The following is a 22,864-nucleotide window of genomic DNA, read 5'->3' as shown; positions in this document are numbered from 1 at the left end:
AATTTGCAACCTGATGGAGGTCAGTATAGATGGACTAATAGAACAAGTCCCATACACTGCTAGAAGCTGAAATATTTATTCAGAGCTAGATGCAGAAAAAAATTATATTGAATTTGCAATCTGATGGAGGTCAGTATAGAAGGACGAATAGAACAAGTCCCACACACAGCTACAAGCCTAAATATTTTTTCAGAGCTAGATTTAGATAAAAATTATTTTTAATTTGCAACCTGGTGGAGGTTAGTATAGATGGACTAATAGACCAAGTCCCACACACTGCTAGAAGCCTAAATATTTTTTCAGAGTTAGATGCAGAAAAAAATTATATTGAATTTGCAACCTGATGGAGGTTAGTATATATGGACTAATAGACCAAGTCCCACACACTGTTAGAAGCCTAAATATTTTTTCAGAGCTAGATGCAGAAAAAAATTATATTGAATTTGCAACCTGATGGAGGTCAGTATAGATGGACCAATAGAACAAGTCCCACACATTGCTAGAAGCTGAAATATTTTTTCAGAGTTAGATGCAGAAAAAAATGATATTGAATTTGCAACCTGATGGAGGTCAGTATAGATGGACTTATAGAACAAGTCCCACACACTGATAGAAGCTGAAATATTTTTTCAGAGCTAGATGCAGGAAAAAATTATATTGAATTTGCAACCTGATGGAGGTCAGTATAGATGGACTAATAGAACAAGTCCCACACACTGCTAGAAGCTGAAATATTTTTTCAGAGCTAGATGCAGAAAAAAATTATATTGAATTTGCAACCCGACGGAGGTCAGTATAGATGGAATAATAGAACAAGTCCCACACACTGCTAGAAGCTGAAATATTTTTTCATTGCTAGATGCAGAAAAAAATTATATTGAATTTGCAACCTGATGGAGGTTAGTATAGATGGACTGATAGAACAAGTCTCACACACTGCTACAAGCTGAAATATTTTTTCAGAGCTAGATGCTGAAAAATATTATATTGAATTTGCAACCTGATGGAGGTCAGTATAGATGGACTAATAGAACAAGTCCCACACACTGCAAAAAGCCTAAATATTTTTCAGAGCTAGATGCAGATAAAAATTATTTTTAATTTGCAACCTGGTGGAGGTTAGTATAGATGGACTAATAGACCAAGTTCCACACACTGCCAGAAGCCTAAATATTTTTTCAGAGCTATATGCAGAAAAGTATTATATTGAATTTGCAACCTGATGGAGGTCAGTATAGATGGACGAATAGAACAAGTCCCACACACTGCTAGAAGCTTAAATATTTTTTCAGAGCTAGATGCAGAAAAAAAAATTTTTGAATTTGCAACCTGATGGAGGTCAGTATAGATGGACTAATAGAACAAGTCCCACACACTGCTAGAAACTGAAATATTTTTTCAGAGCTAGATGCAGATAAAAATTATATTGAATTTGCAATCTGATGGAGGTCAGTATAGAAGGACTAATAGAACAAGTCCCACACACTGCTAGAAGCCTAAATATTTTTTCAGAGCTAGATGTAGACAAAAATTATTTTTAATTTGCAACCTGGTGGAGGTTAGTATAGATGGACTAATAGACCAAGTCCTACACACTGCTAGAAGCCTAAATATTTTTTCAGAGTTAGATGCAGAAAAAAATTATATTGAATTTGCAACCTGATGGAGGTCAGTATAGATGGTCTAATAGAACAAGTCCCACACATTGCTACAAGCTGAAATATTTTTTCAGAGCTAGATGCAGAAAATTTTATATTGAATTTGCAACCTGATGGAGGTCAGTATAGATGGACTAATAGAACAAGTCCCATACACTGCTAGAATCTGAAATATTTTTTCGGAGCTGGATGCAGATAAAAATTATATTGAATTTGCAACCTGATGGAGGTTAGTATAGATGGACTAATAGAACAAGTCCCACACACTGCTAGATGCTGAAATATTTTTTCAGAGCTAGATGCAGAAAAAAATTATATTGAATTTGCAACCTGATGGAGGTCAGTATAGATGGACTAATAGAACAAGTCCCACACACTGCTAGAAGCCTAAATATTTTTTCAGAGCTAGATGCAGATAAAAAATATTTTTAATTTGTATCCTGGTGGAGGTCAGTATAGATGGACTAATAGAACAAGTCCCACACACTGCTAGAAGCTGAAATATTTTTTCAGAGCTAGATGCAGAAAAAAATTATATTGAATTTGCAACCTGATGGAGTTCAGTATTGATGGACTAATAGAACAAGTCCCATACACTGCTAGAAGCTGAAATGTTTTTTCAGAGCTAGATGCAGAAAAAAATTATATTGAATTTGCAACATGATGGAGGTTAGCATAGATGGACTAATAGAACAAGTCCCACACACTGCTAGAAGCCTAAATATTTTTTCAGAGCTAGATGCAGATGAAAATTATTTTTAATTTGCAATCTGGTGGAGGTTAGTATAGATGGACTAATAGACCAAGTCCCACACACTGCTAGAAGCCAAAATGTTTTTTCAGAGTTAGATGCAGAAAAAAATTATATTGAATTTGCAACCTGATGGAGGTTAGTATAGATTGACTAATAGACCAAGTCCCACACACTGCTAGAAGTCAAAATAATTTTTCAGAGCTAGATGCAGAAAAAAATTATATTGAATTTGCAACCTGATGGAGGTCAGTATAGATGGACTAATAGAACAAGTCCCACACACTGCTAGAAGCTGAAATATTTTTTCAGAGCTAGATGCAGAAAAAAATTATATTGAATTTGCAACCTGATGGAGGTTAATATAGATGGACTAATAGACCAAGTTCCACACACTGCTAGAAGCCTAAATATTTTTTCAGAGCTAGATGCAGAAAAGTATTATATTGAATTTGCACCCTGATGGAGGTCAGTATAGATGGACTAATAGAACAAGTCCCACACACTGCAAGGAGCTGAAATATTTTTTCAGAGCTAGATGCTGAAAAAAATTTTTTGAATTTGCAACCTGATGGAGGTCAGTATAGATGGACTAATAGAACAAGTCCCACACACTGCTAGAAGCTGAAATATTTTTTCAGAGCTAGATGCAGATAAAAATTATATTGAATTTGCAACCTGATGGAGGTCAGTATAGATGGACTAATAGAACAAGTCCCACACACTGCTAGAAGCCTGAATATTTTTTCAGAGCTAGATGCAGATAAAAATTATTTTTAATTTGCAACCTGGTGGAGGTTAGTATAGATGGACTAATAGAACAAGTACCACACACTGCTTTAAGCTGAAATATTTTTTCAGAGCTAGATGCAGAAAAAAATTATATTGAATTTGCAACCTGATGGAGGTCAGTATAGATGGACTAATAGAACAAGTCCCACACACTGCTAGAAGCTGAAATATTTTTTCAGAGCTAGATGCAGAAAAAAATTATATTGAATTTGCAACATGATGGAGGTTAGCATAGATGGACTAATAGAACAAGTCCCACACACTGCTAGAAGCCTAAATATTTTTTCAGAGCTAGATGCAGATGAAAATTATTTTTAATTTGCAACCTGGTGGAGGTTAGTATAGATGGACTAACAGACCAAGTCCCACACACTGCTAGAAGTGAAAATGTTTTTTCAGAGTTAGATGCAGAAAAAAATTATATTGAATTTGCAACCTGATGGAGGTTAGTATAGATGGACTAATAGACCAAGTCCCACACACTGCTAGAACTCAAAATAATTTTTCAGAGCTAGATGCAGAAAAAAAATTATATTGAATTTGCAACCTGATGGAGGTCAGTATAGATGGACTAATAGAACAAGTCCCACACACTGCTAGAAGCTGAATTATTTTTTCAGAGCTAGATGCAGAAAAAATTATATTGAATTTGCAGCCTGATGGAGGTCAGTATAGAAGGACTAATAGAACAAGTCCCACACACTGTTAGTAGCCTAAATATTTTTTCAGAGCTAGATGTAGATAAAAATAATTTTTAATTTGCAACCTGGTGGAGGTTAGTATAGATGGACTAACAGACCAAGTCCCACACACTGCTAGAAGCCAAAATGTTTTTTCAGAGTTAGATGCAGAAAAAAATTATATTGATTTTGCAACCTGATGGAGGTTAGTATAGATGGACTAATAGACCAAGTCCCACACACTGCTAGAAGCCTAAATATTTTTTCAGAGCTAAATGCAGAAAAAAATTATATTGAATTTGCAACCTGATGGAGGTCAGTATAGATGGACTAATAGAACAAGTCCCACACACTGCTACAAACTGAAATATTTTTTCAGAGCTAGATGCAGAAAAATATTTTTTTGAATTTGCAACCTGATGGAGGTCAGTATAGATGGACTAATAGAACAAGTCCCACACACTGCTAGAAGCTGAAATATTTTTTCAGAGCGAGATGCAGATAAAAATTATTTTTAATTTGCAACCTGGTGGAGGTTAGTATAGATGGACTAATAGACCAAGTCCCACACACTGCTAGAAGCCTAAATATTTTTTCAGAGTTAGATGCAGAAAAAAATTATATTGAATTTGCAACCTGATGGAGGTTAGTATAGATGGACTAATAGACCAAGTCCCACACACTGTTAGAAGCCTAAATATTTTTTCAGAGCTAGATGCAGAAAAAAATTATACTGAATTTGCAACCTGATGGAGGTCAGTATAGATGGACTAATAGAACAAGTCCCACACATTGCTACAAGCTGAAATATTTTTTCAGAGCTAAATGCAGAAAAAAATGATATTGAATTTGCAACCTGATGGATGTCAGTATAGATGGACTTATAGAACAAGTCCCACACACTGATAGAAGCTGAAATATTTTTTCAGAGCTAGATGCAGGAAAAAATTATATTGAATTTGCAACCTGATGGAGGTCAGTATAGATGGACTAATAGAACAAGTCCCATACACTGCTAGAAGCTGAAATATTTTTTCAGAGCTAGATGCAGAAAAAAATTATATTGAATTTTCAATCTGATGGAGGTCAGTATAGAAGAACGAATAGAACAAGTCCCACACACAGCTACAAGCCTAAATATTTTTTCAGAGCTAGATTTAGATAAAAATTATTTTTAATTTGCAACCTGGTGGAGGTTTGTGTAGAAGGACTAATAGACCAAGTCCCACACACTGCTAGAAGCCTAAATATTTTTTCAGAGTTAGATGCAGAAAAAAATTATATTGAATTTGCAACCTGATGGAGGTCAGTATAGATGGACTAATAGAACAAGTCCCACACATTGCTACAAGCTGAAATATTTTTTCAGAGCTAGATGCAGAAAAATATTATATTGAATTTGCAACCTGATGGAGGTCAGTATAGATGGACTAATAGAACAAGTCCCATACACTTCTAGAATCTGAAATATTTTTTCAGAGCTGGATGCAGATAAAAATTATATTGAATTTGCAACCTGATGGAGGTTAGTATAGATGGACTAATAGAACAAGTCCCACACACTGCTAGATGCTGAAATATTTTTTCAGAGCTAGATGCAGATAAAAATGATATTGAATTTGCAACCTGATGGAGGTCAGTATAGATGGACTAATAGAACAAGTCCCATACACTGCTAGAATCTGAAATATTTTTTCAGAGCTAGATGCAGAAAAAAATTATATTGAATTTGCAACCCGACGGACGTCAGTATAGATGGACTAATAGAACAAGTCCCACACACTGCTAGAAGCTGAAATATTTTTTCAGAGCTAGATGCAGAAAAAAATTATATTGAATTTGCAACCTGATGGAGGTTAGTATAGATGGACTAATAGACCAAGTTCCACACACTGCTAGAAGCCTAAATATTTTTTCAGAGCTAGATGCAGAAAAGTATTATATTGAATTTGCACCCTGATGGAGGTCAGTATAGATGGACTAATAGAACAAGTCCCACACACTGCTAGGAGCTGAAATATTTTTTCAGAGCTAGATGCTGAAAAAAATTTTTTTGAATTTGCAACCTGATGGAGGTCAGTATAGATGGACTAATAGAACAAGTCCCACACACTGCTAGAAGCTGAAATATTTTTTCAGAGCTAGATGCAGATAAAAATTATATTGTATTTGCAACCTGATGGAGGTCTGTATAGATGGACTAATAGAACAAGTCCCACACACTGCTAGAAGACTGAATATTTTTTCAGAGCTAGATTCAGGTAAAAATTATTTTTAATTTGCAACCTGGTGAAGGTTAGTATAGATGGACTAATAGACCAAGTCCCACACACTGCTAGAAGCCTAAATATTTTTTCAGAGCTAGATGCAGAAAAAAATTATATTGAATTTGCAACCTGATGGACGTTAGTATAGATGGACTAATAGAACAAGTCCCACACACTGCTAGAGGCCTAAATATTTTTCCAGAGCTAGATGCAGATAAAAAATATTTTTAATTTGCTCCCTGGTGGAGGTTAGTATAGATGGACTAATAGAACAAGTACCACACACTGCTTTAAGCTGAAATATTTTTTCAGAGCTAGATGCAGAAAAAAATTATATTGAATTTGCAACCTGATGGAGGTCAGTATAGATGGACTAATAGAACAAGTCCCACACACTGCTAGAAGCTGAAATATTTTTTCAGAGCTAGATGCAGAAAAAAATTATATTGAATTTGCAACCTGATGGAGGTCAGTATAGATGGACTAATAGAACAAGCCCCACACACTGCTAGAAGCCTAAATATTTTTTCAGAGCTAGATGCAGATAAAAAATATTTTTAATTTGTATCCTGGTGGAGGTCAGTATAGATGGACTAATAGAACAAGTCCCACATACTGCTAGAAGCTGAAATATTTTTTCAGAGCTAGATGGAGAAAAAAATTATATTGAATTTGCAACATGATGGAGGTTAGTATAGATGGACTAATAGAACAAGTCCCATACACTGCTAGAATCTGAAATATTTTTTCAGAGCTAGATGCAAAAAAAAACTATATTGAATTTTCAACCTGATGGAGGTCAGTATAGGTGGACTAATCGAACAAGTCCCACACACTGCTAGAAGCCTAAATATTTTTTCAGAGCTAGATGCAGATGAAAATTATTTTTAATTTGCAACCTGATGGAGGTCAGTATAGATGGACTAATAGAACAAGTCCCACACACTGCTAGAAGCTGAATTATTTTTTCAGAGCTAGATGCAGAAAAAATTATATTGAATTTGCAGCCTGATGGAGGTCCGTATAGAAGGACTAATAGAACAAGTCCCACACACTGTTAGAAGCCTAAATATTTTTTCAGAGCTAGATGCAGATAAAAATAATTTTTAATTTGCAAGCTGGTGGAGGTTAGTATAGATGGACTAATAGACCAAGTCCCACACACTGCTAGAAGCCAAAATGTTTTTTCAGAGTTAGATGCAGAAAAAAATTATATTGAATTTGCAACCTGATGGAGGTTAGTATAGATGGACTAATAGACCAAGTCCCACACACTGCTAGAAGCCTAAATATTTTTTCAGAGCTAAATGCAGAAAAAAATTATATTGAATTTGCAACCTGATGGAGGTTAGTATAGATGGACTAATAGACCAAGTTCCACACACTGCTAGAAGCCTAAATATTTTTTCAGAGCTAGAGGCAGAAAAGTATTATATTGAATTTGCACCCTGATGGAGGTCAGTATAGATGGACTAATAGAACAAGTCCCACACACTGCTAGGAGCTGAAATATTTTTTCAGAGCTAGATGCTGAAAAAAATTTTTTTGAATTTGCAACCTGATGGAGGTCAGTATAGATGGACTAATAGAACAAGTCCCACACACTGCTAGAAGCTGAAATATTTTTTCAGAGCTAGATGCAGATAAAAATTATATTGTATTTGCAACCTGATGGAGGTCAGTATAGATGGACTAATAGAACAAGTCCCACACACTGCTAGAAGACTGAATATTTTTTCAGAGCTAGATTCAGATAAAAATTATTTCTAATTTGCAACCTGGTGGAGGTTAGTATAGATGGACTAATAGACCAAGTCCCACACACTGCTAGAAGCCTAAATATTTTTTCGGAGCTAGATGCAGAAAAAAATTATATTGAATTTACAACCTGATGGACGTTAGTATAGATGGACTAATAGAACAAGTCCCACACACTGCTAGAGGCCTAAATATTTTTCCAGAGCTAGATGCAGATAAAAAATATTTTTAATTTGCTCCCTGGTGGAGGTTAGTATAGATGGACTAATAGAACAAGTACCACACACTGCTTTAAGCTGAAATATTTTTTCAGAGCTAGATGCAGAAAAAAATTATATTGAATTTGCAACCTGATGGAGGTCAGTATAGATGGACTAATAGAACAAGTCCCACACACTGCTAGAAGCCTAAATATTTTTTCAGAGCTAGATGCAGATAAAAAATATTTTTAATTTGTATCCTGGTGGAGGTCAGTATAGATGGACTAATAGAACAAGTCCCACATACTGCTAGAAGCTGAAATATTTTTTCAGAGCTAGATGGAGAAAAAAATTATATTGAATTTGCAACATGATGGAGGTTAGTATAGATGGACTAATAGAACAAGTCCCATACACTGCTAGAATCTGAAATATTTTTTCAGAGCTAGATGCAAAAAAAAATTATATTGAATTTGCAACCTGATGGAGGTCAGTATAGGTGGACTAATCGAACAAGTCCCACACACTGCTAGAAGCTGAAATATTTTTTCAGAGCTAGATGCAGATGAAAATTATTTTTAATTTGCAACCTGATGGAGGTCAGTATAGATGGACTAATAGAACAAGTCCCACACACTGCTAGAAGCTGAATTATTTTTTCAGAGCTAGATGCAGAAAAAATTATATTGAATTTGCAGCCTGATGGAGGTCCGTATAGAAGGACTAATAGAACAAGTCCCACACACTGTTAGAAGCCTAAATATTTTTTCAGAGCTAGATGCAGATAAAAATAATTTTTAATTTGCAACTTGGTGGAGGTTAGTATAGATGGACTAATAGACCAAGTCCCACACACTGCTAGAAGCCAAAATGTTTTTTCAGAGTTAGATGCAGAAAAAAATTATATTGAATTTGCAACCTGATGGAGGTTAGTATAGATGGACTAATAGACCAAGTCCCACACACTGCTAGAAGCCTAAATATTTTTTCAGAGCTAAATGCAGAAAAAAATTATATTGAATTTGCAACCTGATGGAGGTTAGTATAGATGGACTAATAGACCAAGTTCCACACACTGCTAGAAGCCTAAATATTTTTTCAGAGCTAGATGCAGAAAAGTGTTATATTGAATTTGCACCCTGATGGAGGTCAGTATAGATGGACTAATAGAACAAGTCCCACACACTGCTAGGAGCTGAAATATTTTTTCAGAGCTAGATGCAGATAAAAATTATATTGTATTTGCAACCTGATGGAGGTCAGTATAGATGGACTAATAGAACAAGTCCCACACACTGCTAGAAGACTGAATATTTTTTCAGAGCTAGATTCAGATAAAAATTATTTTTAATTTGCAACCTGGTGGAGGCTAGTATAGATGGACTAATAGACCAAGTCCCACACACTGCTAGAGGCCTAAATATTTTTCCAGAGCTAGATGCAGATAAAAAATATTTTTAACTTGCTCCCTGGTGGAGGTTAGTATAGATGGACTAATAGAACAAGTACCACACACTGCTTTAAGCTGAAATATTTTTTCAGAGCTAGATGCAGAAAAAAATTATATTGAATTTGCAACCTGATGGAGGTCAGTATAGATGGACTAATAGAACAAGTCCCACACACTGCTAGAAGCTGAAATATTTTTTCAGAGCTAGATGCAGAAAAAAATTATATTGAATTTGCAACCTGATGGAGGTCAGTATAGATGGACTAATAGAACAAGCCCCACACACTGCTAGAAGCCTAAATATTTTTTCAGAGCTAGATGCAGATAAAAAATATTTTTAATTTGTATCCTGGTGGAGGTCAGTATAGATGGACTAATAGAACAAGTCCCACATACTGCTAGAAGCTGAAATATTTTTTCAGAGCTAGATGGAGAAAAAAATTATATTGAATTTGCAACATGATGGAGGTTAGTATAGATGGACTAATAGAACAAGTCCCATACACTGCTAGAATCTGAAATATTTTTTCAGAGCTAGATGCAAAAAAAAATTATATTGAATTTGCAACCTGATGGAGGTCAGTATAGATGGACTAATCGAATAAGTCCCACACACTGCTAGAAGCCTAAATATTTTTTCAGAGCTAGATGCAGATGAAAATTATTTTTAATTTGCAACCTGATGGAGGTCAGTATAGATGGACTAATAGAACAAGTCCCACACACTGCTAGAAGCTGAATTATTTTTTCAGAGCTAGATGCAGAAAAAATTATATTGAATTTGCAGCCTGATGGAGGTCCGTATAGAAGGACTAATAGAACAAGTCCCACACACTGTTAGAAGCCTAAATATTTTTTCAGAGCTAGATGCAGATAAAAATAATTTTTAATTTGCAACCTGGTGGAGGTTAGTATAGATGGACTAATAGACCAAGTCCCACACACTGCTAGAAGCCAAAATGTTTTTTCAGAGTTAGATGCAGAAAAAAATTATATTGAATTTGCAACCTGATGGAGGTTAGTATAGATGGACTAATAGACCAAGTCCCACACACTGCTAGAAGCCTAAATATTTTTTCAGAGCTAAATGCAGAAAAAAATTATATTGAATTTGCAACCTGATGGAGGTTAGTATAGATGGACTAATAGACCAAGTTCCACACACTGATAGAAGCCTAAATATTTTTTCAGAGCTAGATGCAGAAAAGTATTATATTGAATTTGCACCCTGATGGAGGTCAGTATAGATGGACTAATAGCACAAGTCCCACACACTGCTAGGAGCTGAAATATTTTTTCAGAGCTAGATGCTGAAAAAAATTTTTTTGAATTTGCAACCTGATGGAGGTCAGTATAGATGGACTAATAGAACAAGTCCCACACACTGCTAGAAGCTGAAATATTTTTTCAGAGCTAGATGAAGATAAAAATTATATTGTATTTGCAACCTGATGGAGGTCAGTATAGATGGACTAATAGAACAAGTCCCACACACTGCTAGAAGACTGAATATTTTTTCAGAGCTAGATTCAGATAAAAATTATTTTTAATTTGCAACCTGGTGGAGGTTAGTATAGATGGACTAATAGACCAAGTCCCACACACTGCTAGAAGTCTAAATATTTTTTCAGAGCTAGATGCAGAAAAAAATTATATTGAATTTGCAACCTGATGGACGTTAGTATAGATGGACTAATAGAACAAGTCCCACACACTGCTAGAGGCCTAAATATTTTTCCAGAGCTAGATGCAGATAAAAAATATTTTTAATTTGCTCCCTGGTGGAGGTTAGTATAGATGGACTAATAGAACAAGTACCACACACTGCTTTAAGCTGAAATATTTTTTCAGAGCTAGATGCAGAAAAAAATTATATTGAATTTGCAACCTGATGGAGGTCAGTATAGATGGACTAATAGAACAAGTCCCACACACTGCTAGAAGCTGAAATATTTTTTCAGAGCTAGATGCAGAAAAAAATTATATTGAATTTGCAACCTGATGGAGGTCAGTATAGATGGACTAATAGAACAAGTCCCACACACTGCTAGAAGCCTAAATATTTTTTCAGAGCTAGATGCAGATAAAAAATATTTTTAATTTGTATCCTGGTGGAGGTCAGTATAGATGGACTAATAGAACAAGTCCCACATACTGCTAGAAGCTGAAATATTTTTTCAGAGCTAGATGGAGAAAAAAATTATATTGAATTTGCAACATGATGGAGGTTAGTATAGATGGACTAATAGAACAAGTAACATACACTGCTAGAATCTGAAATATTTTTTCAGAGCTAGATGCAAAAAAAAATTATATTGAATTTGCAATCTGATGGAGGTCAGTATAGGTGGACTAATCGAACAAGTCCCACACACTGCTAGAAGCCTAAATATTTTTTCAGAGCTAGATGCAGATGAAAATTATTTTTAATTTGCAACCTGATGGAGGTCAGTATAGATGGACTAATAGAACAAGTCCCACACACTGCTAGAAGCTGAATTATTTTTTCAGAGCTAGATGCAGAAAAAATTATATTGAATTTGCAGCCTGATGGAGGTCAGTATAGAAGGACTAATAGAACAAGTCCCACACACTGTTAGAAGCCTAAATATTTTTTCAGAGCTAGATGCAGATAAAAATAATTTTTAATTTGCAACCTGGTGGAGGTTAGTATAGATGGACTAATAGACCAAGTCCCACACACTGCTAGAAGCCAAAATGTTTTTTCAGAGTTAGATGCAGAAAAAAATTATATTGAATTTGCAACCTGATGGAGGTTAGTATAGATGGACTAATAGACCAAGTCCCACACACTGCTAGAAGCCTAAATATTTTTTCAGAGCTAAATGCAGAAAAAAATTATATTGAATTTGCAACCTGATGGAGGTCAGTATAGATGGACTAATAGAACAAGTCCCACACACTGCTACAAACTGAAATATTTTTTCAGAGCTAGATGCAGAAAAATATTTTTTTGAATTTGCAACCTGATGGAGGTCAGTATAGATGGACTAATAGAACAAGTCCCACACACTGCTAGAAGCTAAAATAATTTTTCAGAGCGAGATGCAGATAAAAATTATTTTTAATTTGCAACCTGGTGGAGGTTAGTATAGATGGACTAATAGACCAAGTCCCACACACTGCTAGAAGCCTAAATATTTTTTCAGAGCTAGATGCAGAAAAAAATTATATTGAATTTGCAACCTGATGGAGGTCAGTATAGATGGACTAATAGAACAAGTCCCACACACTGCTAGAAGCGTAAATATTTTTTCAGAGCTAGATGCAGATAAAAAATATTTTTAATTTGTATCCTGGTGGAGGTCAGTATAGATGGACTAATAGAACAAGTCCCACATACTGCTAGAAGCTGAAATATTTTTTCAGAGCTAGATGGAGAAAAAAATTATATTGAATTTGCAACATGATGGAGGTTAGTATAGATGGACTAATAGAACAAGTCCCACACACTGCTAGAAGCTGAAATATTTTTTCAGAGCTAGATGCAAAAAAAAATTATATTGAATTTGCAACCTGATGGAGGTCAGTATAGGTGGATTAATAGAACAAGTCCCACACACTGCTAGAAGCCTAAATATTTTTTCGGAGCTAGATGCAGATGAAAATTATTTTTAATTTGCAACCTGATGGAGGTCAGTATAGATGGACTAATAGAACAAGTCCCACACACTGCTAGAAGCTGAATTATTTTTTCAGAGCTAGATGCAGAAAAAATTATATTGAATTTGCAGCCTGATGGAGGTCAGTATAGAAGGACTAATAGAACAAGTCCCACACACTGTTAGAAGCCTAAATATTTTTTCAGAGCTAGATGCAGATAAAAATAATTTTTAATTTGCAACCTGGTGGAGGTTAGTATAGATGGACTAATAGACCAAGTCCCACACACTGCTAGAAGCCAAAATGTTTTTTCAGAGTTAGATGCAGAAAAAAATTATATTGAATTTGCAACCTGATGGAGGTTAGTATAGATGGACTAATAGACCAAGTCCCACACACTGCTAGAAGCCTAAATATTTTTTCAGAGCTAAATGCAGAAAAAAATTATATTGAATTTGCAACCTGATGGAGGTCAGTATAGATGGACTAATAGAACAAGTCCCACACACTGCTACAAACTGAAATATTTTTTCAGAGCTAGATGCAGAAAAATATTTTTTTGAATTTGCAACCTGATGGAGGTCAGTATAGATGGACTAATAGAACAAGTCCCACACACTGCTAGAAGCTGAAATAATTTTTCAGAGCGAGACGCAGATAAAAATTATTTTTAATTTGCAACCTGGTGGAGGTTAGTATAGATGGACTAATAGACCAAGTCCCACACACTGCTAGAAGCCTAAATATTTTTTCAGAGCTAGATGCAGAAAAAAATTATATTGAATTTGCAACCTGATGGAGGTCAGTATAGATGGACTAATAGAACAAGTCCCACACACTGCTAGAAGCCTAAATATTTTTTCAGAGCTAGATGCAGATAAAAAATATTTTTAATTTGTATCCTGGTGGAGGTCAGTATAGATGGAGTAATAGAACAAGTCCCACATACTGCTAGAAGCTGAAATATTTTTTCAGAGCTAGATGGAGAAAAAAATTATATTGAATTTGCAACATGATGGAGGTTAGTATAGATGGACTAATAGAACAAGTCCCACACACTGCTAGAAGCTGAAATATTTTTTCAGAGCTAGATGCAAAAAAAAATTATATTGAATTTGCAACCTGATGGAGGTCAGTATAGGTGGACTAATAGAACAAGTCCCACACACTGCTAGAAGCCTAAATATTTTTTCAGAGCTAGATGCAGTTGAAAATTATTTTTAATTTGCAACCTGATGGAGGTCAGTATAGATGGACTAATAGAACAAGTCCCACACACTGCTAGAAGCTGAATTATTTTTTCAGAGCTAGATGCAGAAAAAATTATATTGAATTTGCAGCCTGATGGAGGTCAGTATAGAAGGACTAATAGAACAAGTCCCACACACTGTTAGAAGCCTAAATATTTTTTCAGAGCTAGATGCAGATAAAAATAATTTTTAATTTGCAACCTGGTGGAGGTTAGTATAGATGGACTAATAGACCAAGTCCCACACACTGCTAGAAGCCAAAATGTTTTTTCAGAGTTAGATGCAGAAAAAAATTATATTGAATTTGCAACCTGAAGGAGGTTAGTATAGATGGACTAATAGACCAAGTCCCACACACTGCTAGAAGCCTAAATATTTTTTCAGAGCTAAATGCAGAAAAAAATTATATTGAATTTGCAACCTGATGGAGGTCAGTATAGATGGACTAATAGAACAAGTCCCACACACTGCTACAAACTGAAATATTTTTTCAGAGCTAGATGCAGAAAAATATTTTTTTGAATTTGCAACCTGATGGAGGTCAGTATAGATGGACTAATAGAACAAGTCCCACACACTGCTAGAAGCTAAAATAATTTTTCAGAGCGAGATGCAGATAAAAATTATTTTTAATTTGCAACCTGGTGGACGTTAGTATAGATGGACTAATAGACCAAGTCCCACACACTGCTAGAAGCCTAAATATTTTTTCAGAGCTAGATGCAGAAAAAAATTATATTGAATTTGCAACCTGATGGAGGTCAGTATAGATGGACTAATAGAACAAGTCCCACACACTGCTAGAAGCGTAAATATTTTTTCAGAGCTAGATGCAGATAAAAAATATTTTTAATTTGTATCCTGGTGGAGGTCAGTATAGATGGACTAATAGAACAAGTCCCACATACTGCTAGAAGCTGAAATATTTTTTCAGAGCTAGATGGAGAAAAAAATTATATTGAATTTGCAACATGATGGAGGTTAGTATAGATGGACTAATAGAACAAGTCCCACACACTGCTAGAAGCTGAAATATTTTTTCAGAGCTAGATGCAAAAAAAAATTATATTGAATTTGCAACCTGATGGAGGTCAGGATAGGTGGATTAATAGAACAAGTCCCACACACTGCTAGAAGCCTAAATATTTTTTCAGAGCTAGATGCAGATGAAAATTATTTTTAATTTGCAACCTGATGGAGGTCAGTATAGATGGACTAATAGAACAAGTCCCACACACTGCTAGAAGCTGAATTATTTTTTCAGAGCTAGATGCAGAAAAGTATTATATTGAATTTGCAACCTGATGGAGGTCAGTATAGATGGACTAATAGAACAAGTCCCACACACTGCTAGAAGCTGAAATATTTTTTCAGAGCTAGATGCAGAAAAAAATTATATTGAATTTGCAACCTGATGGAGGTCAGTATAGATGGACTAATAGAAAAAGTCCCACACACTCCTACAAGCCTAAATATTTTTTCAGAGCTAGATACAGATAAAAATTATATTGAATTTGCAACATTGTGGAGGTTATTATAGATGGACTAACAGACCAAGTTCCACACACTGCTAGAAGCCTAAATATTTTTTCAGAGCTAGATGCAGAAAAATATTATATTGAATTTGCAACCTGATGGAGGTCAGTATAGATGGACTAATAGAACAAGTCCCACACACTGCTAGAAGCTGAAATATTTTTTCAGAGCTGGATGCAGAAAATAATTTTATTGAATTTGCAACCTGATGGAGGTCAGTATGAATGGACTAATAGAACAAGTCCCACACACTGCTAGAAGCTGAAATATTTTTTCAGAGCTAGATGCAGAAAAAAATTATATTGAAATTGCAATCTGATGGAGGTCAGTATAGAAGGACTAATAGAACAAGTCCCACACACTGCTAGAAGCCTAAACATTTTTTCAGAGCAAGATGTAGATAAAAATTATTTTTAATTTGCAACCTGGTGGAGGTTAGTATAGATGGACTAATAGACCACGTCCCACACACTGCTATAAGCCTAAATATTTTTTCAGAGTTAGATGCAGAAAAAAATTATATTGAATTTGCAACCTGATGGAGGTTAGTATAGGTGGACTAATAGACCAAGTCCCACACACTGTTAGAAGCCTAAATATTTTTTCAGAGCTAGATGCAGAAAAAAATAATATTGAATTTGCAACCTGATGAAGGTCAGTATAGATGGACTAATAGAACAAGTCCCACACATTGCTACAAGCTGAAATATTTTTTCAGAGCTAGATGCAGAAAAATATTATATTGAATTTGCAACCTGATGGAGGTCAGTATAGATGGACTAATAGAACAAGTCCCACACACTGCTAGAAGCTGAAATATTTTTTCAGAGCTAGATGCAGAAAAGTATTATATTGAATTTGCAACCTGATGGAGGTCAGTATAGATGGACTAATAGAACAAGTCCCACACACTGCTAGAAGCTGAAATATTTTTTCAGAGCTAGATGCAGAAAAAAATTATATTGAATTTGCAACCTGATGGAGGTCAGTATAGATGGACTAATAGAAAAAGTCCCACACACTGCTACAAGCCTAAATATTTTTTCAGAGCTAGATACAGATAAAAATTATATTGAATTTGCAACATTGTGGAGGTTATTATAGATGGACTAACAGACCAAGTTCCACACACTGCTAGAAGCCTAAATATTTTTTCAGAGCTAGATGCAGAAAAATATTATATTGAATTTGCAACCTGATGGAGGTCAGTATAGATGGACTAATAGAACAAGTCCCACACACTGCTAGAAGCTGAAATATTTTTTCAGAGCTGGATGCAGAAAAGAATTTTATTGAATTTGCAACCTGATGGAGGTCAGTATGAATGGACTAATAGAACAAGTCCCACACACTGCTAGAAGCTGAAATATTTTTTCAGAGCTAGATGCAGAAAAAAATTATATTGAAATTGCAATCTGATGGAGGTCAGTATAGAAGGACTAATAGAACAAGTCCCACACACTGCTAGAAGCCTAAACATTTTTTCAGAGCAAGATGTAGATAAAAATTATTTTTAATTTGCAACCTGGTGGAGGTTAGTATAGATGGACTAAAAGACCACGTCCCACACACTGCTATAAGCCTAAATATTTTTTCAGAGTTAGATGCAGAAAAAAATTATATTGAATTTGCAACCTGATGGAGGTTAGTATAGGTGGACTAATAGACCAAGTCCCACACACTGTTAGATGCCTAAATATTTTTTCAGAGCTAGATGCAGAAAAAAATAATATTGAATTTGCAACCTGATGAAGGTCAGTATAGATGGACTAATAGAACAAGTCCCACACATTGCTACAAGCTGAAATATTTTTTCAGAGCTAGATGCAGAAAAATATTATATTGAATTTGCAACCTGATGGAGGTCAGTATAGATGGACTAATAGAACAAGTCCCACACACTGCTAGAAGCTGAAATATTTTTTCAGAGCTAGATGCAGAAAAAAATGATATTGAATTTGCAACCTGATGGAGGTCAGTATAGATGGACTTATAGAACAAGTCCCACACACTGATAGTAGCTGAAATATTTTTTCAGAGCTAGATGCAGAAAAAAATTATATTGAATTTGCAACCTGATGGAGGTCAGTATAGATGGACTAATAGGACAAGTCCCACACACTGCTAGAAGCTGAAATATTTTTTCAGAGCTAGATGCAGAAAAAAATTATATTGAATTTGCAACCTGATGGAGGTTAGTATAGATGGACTGATAGAACAAGTCCCACACACTGCAACAAGCCTAAATATTTTTTCAGAGCTAGATGCAGATAAAATTTATTTTTAATTTGCAACCTGGTGGAGGATAGTATAGATGGACTAATAGACCAAGTCCCACACACTGCTAGAAGCCTAAATATTTTTCAGAGTTAGATGCATAAAAAAATTATATTGATTTTGCAACCTGATGGAGGTTAGTACAGATGGACTAATAGACCAAGTCCCACACACTGTTAGAAGCCTAAATATTTTTTCAGAGCTAGATGCAGAAAAAAATTATATTGAATTTGCAACCTGATGGAGGTCAGTATAGATGGACTAATAGAACAAGTTCCACACATTGCTACAAGCTGAAATATTTTTTCAGAGCTAGATGCAGAAAAAAATGATATTGAATTTGCAACCTGAAGGAGGTCAGTATAGATGGACTTATAGAACAAGTCCCACACACTGATAGAAGCTGAAATATTTTTTCAGAGCTAGATGCAGGAAAAAATTATATTGAATTTGCAACCTGATGGAGGTCAGTATAGATGGACTAATAGAACAAGTCCCACACACTGCTAGAAGCTGAAATATTTTTTCAGAGCTAGATGCAGAAAAAAATTATATTGAATTTGCAACCCGACGGAGGTCAGTATAGATGGACTAATAGAACAAGTCCCACACTCTGCTAGAAGCTGAAATATTTTTTCATTGCTAGATGCAGAAAAAAATTATACTGAATTTGCAACCTGATGGAGGTCAGTATAGATGGACTAATAGAACAAGTCCCACACACTGCAACAAGCCTAAATATTTTTTCAGAGCTAGATGCAGATAAAAATTATTTTTAATTTGCAACCTGTTGGAGGTTAGTATAGATGGACTAATAGACCAAGTTCACACACTGCTAGAAGCCTAAATATTTTTTCAGAGCTGGATGCAGAAAAGTATTATATTGAATTTGCAACCTGATGGAGGTCAGTATAGATGGACGAATAGAACAAGTCCCACACACTGCTTGGAGCTGAAATATTTTTTCAAAGCTAGATGCAGAAAAAAAATTTTTTGAATTTGCAACCTGATGGAGGTCAGTATAGATGGACTAATAGAACAAGTCCCACACACTGCTAGAAGCTGAAATGTTTTTTCAGAGCTAGATGCAGATAAAAATTATATTGAATTTGCAATCTGATGGAGGTCAGTATAGAAGGACTAATAGAAAAAGTCCCACACACTGCTAGAAGCCTAAATATTTTTTCAGAGCTAGATGTAGATAAAAATTACTTTTAATTTGCAACCTGGTGGAGGTTAGTATAGATGGACTAATAGACCAAGTCCCACACACTGCTAGAAGCCTAAATATTTTTTCAGAGCTAGATGCAGAAAAAAATTATATTGAATTTGCAACCTGATGGAGGTCAGTATAGATGGACTAATAGAACAAGTCCCACACATTGCTAAAAGCTGAAATATTTTTTCAGAGCTAGAAGCAGAAAAATATTATATTGAATTTGCAACCTGATGGAGGTCAGTATAGATGGACTAATAGAACAAGTCCCACACACTGCTAGAAGCTGAAATATTTTTTCAGAGCTGGATGCAGATAAAAATTATATTGAATTTGCAACCTGATGGAGGTCAGTATAGATGGACTAATAGAACAAGTCCCACAAACTGCTAGATGCTGAAATATTTTTTCAGAGCTAGATACAGAAAAAAATGATATTGAATTTGCAACCTGATGGAGGTCAGTATAGATGGACTTATAGAACAAGTCCCACACACTGATAGAAGCTGAAATATTTTTTCAGAGCTAGATGCAGAAAAAAATTATATTGAATTTGCAACCTGATGGAGGTCAGAATAGATGGACTAATAGAACAAGTCCCACACACTGCTAGAAGCTGAAATATTTTTTCAGAGCTAGATGCAGAAAAAAATTATATTGAATTTGCAACCCGACGGAGGTCAGTATAGATGGACTAATAGAACAAGTCCCACACACTGCTAGAAGCTGGAATATTTTTTCAGAGCTAGATGCAGAAAAAAATTATAATGAATTTGCAACCTGATGGAGGTTAGTATAGATGGACTGATAGAACAAGTCTCACACACTGCTACAAGCTGAAATATTTTTTCAGAGCTAAATGCTGAAAAATATTATTTTGAATTTGCAACCTGATGGAGGTCAGTATAGATGGACTAATAGAACAAGTCCCACACACTGCAACAAGCCTAAATATTTTTTCAGAGCTAGATGCAGATAAAAATTATTTTTAATTTGCAACCTGGTGGAGGTTAGTATAGATGGACTAATAGACCAAGTTCCACACACTGCTATAAACCTAAATATTTTTTCAGAGCTAGATGCAGAAAAGTATTATATTGAATTTGCAACCTGATGGAGGTCAGTATAGATGGACTAATAGAACAAGTCCCACACACTGCTAGGAGCTGAAATATTTTTTCAGAGCTAGATGCAGAAAAAAAATTTTTTGAATTTGCATCCTGATGGAGGTCAGTATAGATGGACTAATAGAACAAGTCCCACACACTGCTAGAAGCTGAAATATTTTTTCAGAGCTAGATGCAGATAAAAATTATATTGAATTTGCAACCTGATGGAGGTCAGTATAGATGGACTAATAGAACAAGTCCCACACACTGCTAGAAGCCTGAATATTTTTTCAGAGCTAGATGCAGATAAAAATTATTTTTAATTTGCAACTTGGTGGAGGTTAGTATAGATGGAATAGTAGACCAAGTCCCACACACTGCTAGAAGCCTAAATATTTTTTCAGAGCTAGATGCTGAAAAAAATTATATTGAATTTGCAACCTGATGGACGTTAGTATAGATGGACTAATAGAACAAGTCCCACACACTGCTAGAAGCTGAAATATTTTTTCAGAGCTAGATGCAGAAAAAAATTATATTGTGTTTGCAACCCGACGGAGGTCAGTATAGATGGACTAATAGAACAAGTCCCACACTGCTAGAGGCTGAAATATTTTTTCAGAGCTAGATGCAGAAAAATATTATATTGAATTTGCAACCTGATGGAGGTCAGTATAGATGGACTAATAGAACAAGTCCCACACACTGCTACAAGCCTAAATATTTTTTCAGAGCTAGATGCAGATAAAAATTATGTTAATTTGCAACCTGGTTGAGGTTAGTATAGATGGACTAATAGACCAAGTTCCACACATTGGTAGAGCCTAAATATTTTTTCAGAGCTAGATGCAGAAAAATATTATATTGAATTTGCAACCTGATGGAGGTTAGTATATATGGACTAATAGAACAAGTCCCATACACTGCTAGGAGCTGAAATATTTTTTCAGAGCTAGATGCAGAAAAAAAATTTTTTGAATTTGCAACCTGATGGAGATCAGTATAGATGGACTAATAGAACAAGTCCCACACACTGCTTGAAGCCTAAATAGTTTTTCAGAGCTAGATGCAGATAAAAATTATTTTTAATTTGCAACCTGGTGGAGGTTAGTATAGATGGACTAATAGAACAAGTCCCACACACTGCTAGAAGCCTAAATATTTTTTCAGAGCTAGATGCAGATAAAAAATATTTTAAATTTGCAACCTGGTGGAGGTTAGTATACATAGACTAATAGAACAAGTCCCACACACTGCTAGAAGCTGAAATATTTTTTCAGAGATAGATGCAGAAAAAAATTATATTGAATTTGCAACCTGATGGAGGTCAGTATAGATGGACTAATAGAACAAGTCCCACACACTGCTAGAAGCTGAAATATTTCTTCAGAGCTAGATGCAGAAAAAAATTATATTTTATTTGCAACCTGATGGAGGTCAGTATAGATGGACTAATAGAACAAGTCCCACACACTGCTAGAAGCCTAAATATTTTTTCAGAGCTAGATGCAGAAAAATATTATATTGAATTTGCAACCTGATGGAGGTCAGTATAGATGGACTAATAGAACAAGTCCCACACACTGCAACAAGCCTAAATATTTTTTCAGAGTTAGATGCAGAAAAAAATTTTTTTGAATTTGCAACCTGATGGAGGTCAGTATAGAAGGACTAAGAGAACAAGTCCCACACACTGCTAGAAGCTGAAATATTTTTTCAGAGCTAGATGCAGAAAAAAATTATATTGAATTTGCAATCTGATGGAGGTCAGTATAGAAGAACTATTAGAACAAGTCCCACACACTGCTACAAGCCTAAATATTTTTTCAGAGCTAGATGTAGATAAAAATTATTTTTAGTTTGCAATCTGGTGGAGATTATTATAGATGGACTAACAGACAAAGTTCCACACACTGCTAGAAGCCTAAATATTTTTTCAGAGCTAGATGCAGAAAAATATTATATTGAATTTGCAACCTGATGGAGGTCAGTAAAGATGGACTAATAGAACAAGTCCCACACACTGCTAGAAGCTGAAATATTTTTTCAGAGCTGGATGCAGAAAAAAATTATATTGAATTTGCAACCTGATGGAGGTTAGTATAGATGGACTAATAGACCAAGTCCATCACACTACTAGAAGCCTAAATATTTTTTCAGAGCTAGATGCAGAAAAATATTGTATTGAATTTGCAATCTGATGGAGGTCAGTATAGATGGACTAATAGAACAAGTCCCACACACTGCTAGAAGCTGAAATATTTTTTCAGAGCTAGATGCAGAAAAAAATTATATT

Source organism: Phyllobates terribilis, unplaced genomic scaffold (genome assembly GCF_046119375.1).
Source record: "Phyllobates terribilis strain yellow unplaced genomic scaffold, ASM4611937v1 Scaffold_3__8_contigs__length_932513732, whole genome shotgun sequence".
Classification (NCBI taxonomy): Eukaryota; Metazoa; Chordata; class Amphibia; order Anura; family Dendrobatidae; genus Phyllobates; species Phyllobates terribilis.
This window is presented reverse-complemented; position numbering follows the sequence as displayed.